This window comes from Myiozetetes cayanensis, unplaced genomic scaffold (genome assembly GCF_022539395.1).
Source record: "Myiozetetes cayanensis isolate MyiCay16 unplaced genomic scaffold, myiCay2020 scf1, whole genome shotgun sequence".
NCBI classification, from domain to species: domain Eukaryota; kingdom Metazoa; phylum Chordata; class Aves; order Passeriformes; family Tyrannidae; genus Myiozetetes; species Myiozetetes cayanensis.
In genome coordinates, this window is record NW_026086604.1 from 127,180,112 (window position 1) to 127,186,111 (window position 6,000).

Below are 6,000 nucleotides of genomic sequence, written 5' to 3' on the forward strand. Positions count from 1 at the left end.
TAAATACCTAAGAAAAGAATTCTGGCAAATGAAATACTGCCCTAAGTTAATTCCTGAGTAACTCCATAAAAATAGCACAAATGTTCTCCTGGTTATTTTTTTTCCTTCTCAAATTAGTTTTTAAATAAAACTTAGTGAAATAATGAGTGTATTTATTGCTATAGAAATCAGGATGAAATTGTGTTTGTACTGAAATCAGTGGATGAATATAATCTACCCACACTGATTCCAACGTCTCATTTCACCTCTTCCAGAAAAGCTGACCACTTCACCTACCTAAGTAGGCTCCAGGTATCTTCTTCTAAACTAAATCAAATTTCTGTTAAAATCATTAACTAACACATATGAATAAAATTCCCAGTGATGATTAACTGCATTAAAATACTGATTGATTCCTACAGTTAGTCTCAAAAGTAGATGATGATGACTGCATGTAAAATGGTTGAGACTTTGATAGATAAAAAGTGGTTCGGTGCTTATCTCAGAACTTGAGGAATGTCAGAAATTGAAGCATCTTGTTAGTGGCTTTTTTGCACCTCCAAACCCTTCTCTGTTTTGCTCCATACCTTAAGCAAGACAAGTGAAATAGAGCCTGTGCAGGGCTTTCAGTAATATCCTGACATTGCTGTGTGCATTATTATGGACTGCCCTAGAGATGTGAAGGGAATAATCTTCTCTACCCTTTCCTTCTTGTTTTATATACATTTATGCTATTACGTTTTTACTCCAGCTAGGTCATCTGTCAAAGGTTAAGGAGATAGAAATGGAAGAGGAAATGGCTTGCTAACTCTAGTTTTGTGTCTACCAACTTGACAGGCTTAAACATCAAATGAGAGTTAGCCTGTGGATGCAAACCTTTTGTGAAATTTGCTCCTTCAAGAAAACTTGCACTCAGCCACTAATAGACTTGTGTGTGTAGAAAACCTTTCTCAACTTTTTCACAGAAAAAACCTGGTTAGAGTAGAGCATCCTCACTTATACAAAGAGGGCAGAAAAAATAAAAAAGGGGAAAAAAAGCTAAGAAAGATTCTGTTTCTACCTAAAACTTCCTCTAAATCAAAATGAAGAGGAACTTCTCTTTTGCTGGACAATAAAGTTCTTAGCACCCACTTAGAGCTTTGTAGCTCTGGGTCTCAAGGAAGTAAGTGGCAATCCGCACCAAAGCAGACCAAGCTGTTGAAATACTTTGCATGGAATCTCACCTAGATCCCCTAGCACTGTTTGCCAAATGTAAGTAAGTGTCATTCATTTCCCACCATTATTACTGATGAATAGGAAGGAAGCCACAGCCTCCAACAGTCATAACTGGGAGCCAGGGTAGCACATTTGTCCTGCAAGGAGTCTGGTCTCATGACTAAGCACAGCTATCTTTTGATGTCACTCATACATTTGTTTCCACAGCAATGCTGCCCTTCTATCCCATTTAACTTTCTTGCGGATTTCTTTTTTAATGTCATCTTGATGGCCATCACAAAAATGCAAACATAAATTTGTGGATTTCACAGTTCAGGCTAGACTATGAGGAGCCAGATATTTTGTCTAATGAGACACTGCCTTCCTTCTGAAGGAAGGCAGTCCTCTGTATCAGCTGGCCTTTCATATTGACAAAGTCAGACAAAACAAGGAGTGTTTTTACTCCAGAAGTTATATCTATGCAGATTGCAAATGGTTTATTGTGTGACTTAGCTTTTGGGGTGTCTTTTTTGCCCCTTGCTTGCACAGTGCCTCCCACAGCAGTGACCTGCTCTGGCAAGAGCTTTGAGGTTCTCCAGAGTCTTGGCAAACAAAACCAGTCCTAGAAATGTTGAATATCAAACTAATTCCCATTTGGTAGCAAATGGCAATGCATCTCTGGGCAGTTCTTTCTTATACTTAACAGATCTGGAATCACTTTTCTATTTCAGATTTATAGGTCTCCAGAAAAAAATGCTTCTAGTAAATGTGTGGAGGAGGTTCAATGTGTTGTTTGATGATGTCCTAAGAGTTTAAGGAATGAACAAGAGGAAAATAGTAATATGAAATTGAAGCACTTTGCAAAAGAGAAAGAGCATGTGCAGATCTGTTTATTTCTCTTAGATAAAACCAAATAAACTTCATGTCCACCACTGAAATAATAGAGAATAACTTAACATTTTTCATAGACTAGTTGGCTATCACAACAACACAGAGCATAGGAAAGAGACTACAGAAAAATGTTTTGGTACAAGCTTCGTTGCTTGGCAAACAGTTTTGCTCTGGAGAGCACTCAAAGAAGCTTGAAGAACAACATGGTTTGCTAAGATCAGCAAGAATTATTACTTGGAGAGTACATGCACTACCAGGAGCCGGTATTGGGGGAGTTAGGGGGAGGGAATTATGTGTTTAGATGTGGGAAAAGCTAGCTGAGATAAGAAAAATGCCAGCTCTATTATGGAATCCAAGAAAGAAAGGGAAACAGTTGGCAAAGGGAGAAGAGAAAGAGTGGGAGTTGCTGCTGCAAAGCTGATCCAGAGGTTACTGATATTATTCATAGCAAAGTTAAAAGTGAAGATGATCAGATTTTATTCCATTTTGTCAGAGGAAATTTCAGAAGTTCATTTCTATTTTTCCCTTTTATTCTGCAAATATCAACATGTTTTCTAATATACAAACATATACTGAAATATAAATTTCAGTAATAGTATTTCAGTATAATATTTATATCATATGACCAAATAGTTAAGACTGAGGCATGTAGAACATTTGAAAGTTTAAAAAAAAGGGTAGCTTATCCTTCAAAAATGACATTTCATCTTTCTCAAGGGTATTTCAGTGGAAACTCCCTTCAGGTTCCTTAAAAAGATTCAAACTGATACAAGTTAAATAAAACCTGACCTGGGAATTTTATTTGAAGATTAGGCAGTTGAGTGTCTATAACCACTGTCAGGTTAAAGAGACTGTGAATTATGTTAAATAGCGATAAATGATTTTCAGCATTAAATGAGATTAAACGAGGCAAAAGTAAACCATCAAGCAACCTCTGAAAATTAACAGGACACCTGCAGAGTTCAGAAAGAAGCTGTTGGTGTAGCTGCACCTGTCAGCAAAGCCTTGGCAGCAAATTCTCTGCTGGGCACCACTTACCTTTCAGACCCATAATCCATTTCCATAACCCAGAAACAGGGAAAGCTACTCCCCTGATTCAGCCTCTGAAAACTGTACAATTTTACTAGTGATCCAAGACAGAGGTGACAGAAGTCCACCCTCAGATTTCTCTTCTAAAGGAAAAAAAGGAAAGAAAAAAACCCCACTTCTAAACCTTTCAACTGGCTGTAAATTGTCATTGGTCCTGATCACTTTTGGGACACTGACACAGTATCAGTGCCATATGCTCTGTTTGTTGAGGAAGTAGTGTTGACCTACTAGATGCTTTACCACCAAACTGGAAACACTGGCCAATGGGGTGGAGTGCCGTGACTTTTGCCTCCTGGAGCAGAGGATGCTGCATTATGGACCTTGGAAGAGAGCAAGCTCCCATATGTGTGAGCAGAACTGCAGCACTGCTCCTGAACTCATTTACAAGTGTTTGCTGGAGTGCAGGATCAGTGCTGTTTCCTGGGATTTGCAAGTAGAGGATTGTGAGCAAGCACCAGTGGTGTAGACAAAGTGGACCTACAGGGGAAGAACTGACAATGGAGCAACTTCAGATGTTAATCCCATTATAGAAAAGGGATGGTAACCTGGGAGTCAGACTTTCAGATGGACAGGAAGCATAAAAAAATTACTGCAAATGAAATTATAAGAATGTAAGGAAAATCTGTGAAGATATACACTTCAAGACTTACAAGTAAGAGAAATTAGGACATTTTGAAAGCACTCTAATTTCTAGAAAGTTCTGAATTCCAACCCTTTTGGAAACCAAAGCTGTTTACTTTGCAGCATAATTTCAAAATCAGACAAAATTATTCTTTAACCTCAGCTTGTTTGGATGCTGCAGCTGAGCAAAAGCAGAATTTATTAAGCCTCTTCAGTTTTACTGCCCAGTTATGGGTGAAATACATATCTGCCCATCTCCCTAAATGTCGCATCAAGATAAAATGGGGATCAGTGATAATTTCCATTTGTTCTTGAAATGGCACACTAGAGATTAAAACATTGTTTCCCATTGCATAAATGCAACTCTTAACAGCCTCCTGCTGGGAAATGCTGGGTCATCAATAGGTTAAGAAGCCTGAGTAGTTTCAAGACAAATTTTAAGAAAAGTTAATTAAGAGAGTGATATGATGCAGTTGGTTATGATGCAGGCTGGAATAGCTGGGATCCAGAACATGGGTTATATCCTTCACTTGAGTTTTGACTATCAGATGTAATGGCGTCATCACTGTTCCCCTCATGGTAACATTTTAGGTTTTCAGAGAAGGGATCAGAGTCAGAAGGGACTCAGCATTTGAACCACTTGTGCAGCATTAAGTGGGTGTCATCTTCCAGAATAAAATTCCAGTGTTGGAGGGAAATACTGCTGATACAAAATGCAGCTGTCTTGGGAGCTGTGAGTGCTGAACTTGCTCCTTCTGTGTGGGAAAACAGCCAGGAGAGAAAGAAATGGTATTGTTGTTACAATGACTCATTATTTCTCCAGCTCTGACCCCGCTCCAGGCATCTCCTGGTCATTCTTCTCCCTCCAGTGATTCTTCCCACAGAAAAACCTTCTATAATATTATTTAAAAGGAATTATAGCCACGATACCAACACAGCTTTTGTTTGACAGCTACTAAGAATCTTCTCTCTTAACTAGGGCCTGTAAGGAGCCACCAGTCCATATTAATTTGGGAATGAGAGAACTCGATGGCATGAGCATTCTACACCAGCATTTTACAGCGTGAACTTCATCATCAGTTCCACGAGGTATTTAGGAAAGGTTCTTCTGGTGATCTAAGCTCTGCAGGTTTGTTTTGGCTTTTGAAGTTCTCTTATAGAACAAAGGGAGCCCCTGGTGGTCTAGTGGTAAGGGCGCGGCGCTGTCACCGCCGAGACCCGGGTTCGATTCCCGGTCAGGGACACTCCCCGGGCAGATGGAGCTCGTTAGCCCTGAAAGGCAATTCATCTACGTCCTGAGGACCTTGCTGCCACCGTCCAAGCTCGCTTGGCCCCGGCAGATGAACCTTAGGATTAAAGGGTGGGCTCAGTTCCGCGCACACTGTGTCTCACCTAAAAAATCCAATGCGCAGGCTGGAAGGTGTAAAGACCTTCCCTGGATCCTCGCTCACGAAGACTGGCCATTATTATTATTATTATAGAACAAAAGATTTGTGAGCAGAGAGTGACAGTTCCCTGGCAAAAGCACTCTGAAAAGAAAAACAACATTTTGACCTTAAAGAAAATGTAAAGCTAGAGTAATTTTGTCATCTAACAAAAAGTCCATTACAAGGGGTAGCCAGGAAGTTTTATTCACCTCCTTAGATGCAGTTAAACCCACTAATGGTATTATAGATCTCTTGAAGAACAAGCCTGGATGGTACAGAGAGTACACAAAATAACATAATGCAATTCTTTTACATTATTGTGTAAGTGCATTCAAACAAAAAAAAAATCTTTTGAGACAAAAAAAATTTTTGTACCAAACCAATGGCACATCCTGGTATTTACTGGCTGTAGCAGGAGCTGCTTTGGCTGAGCCTCTGCACATCATGGTGAGTCAACACCCTGTGAGGGGCTGCAGCTACCTGGAGGGATTTGGAAGAAAGGATTGTTTTGTGCATCAGGGGCAAATCATGAGCTTGATGCCTGGGAGGAAATACAGAGCTGGCAATCTCACAGGGATGTTTTAAATGCTCCTCCCCGTGCCAGTGATGTTTATGTACTTAAGCTTAGCAGTTATCAGTCAGCACCTGAGAATGCATAAATAAAATACCACCTGTTCTTCATCCTTACCTCAAAACTTAATATTTCATTCTTCACATAGCATTAGCCAGGCCCACAGGTCTACGGGACTTTCCCTGTTTAGCAGATGACTGCCAGTTCACGTTTTTTCCTCTAAATACA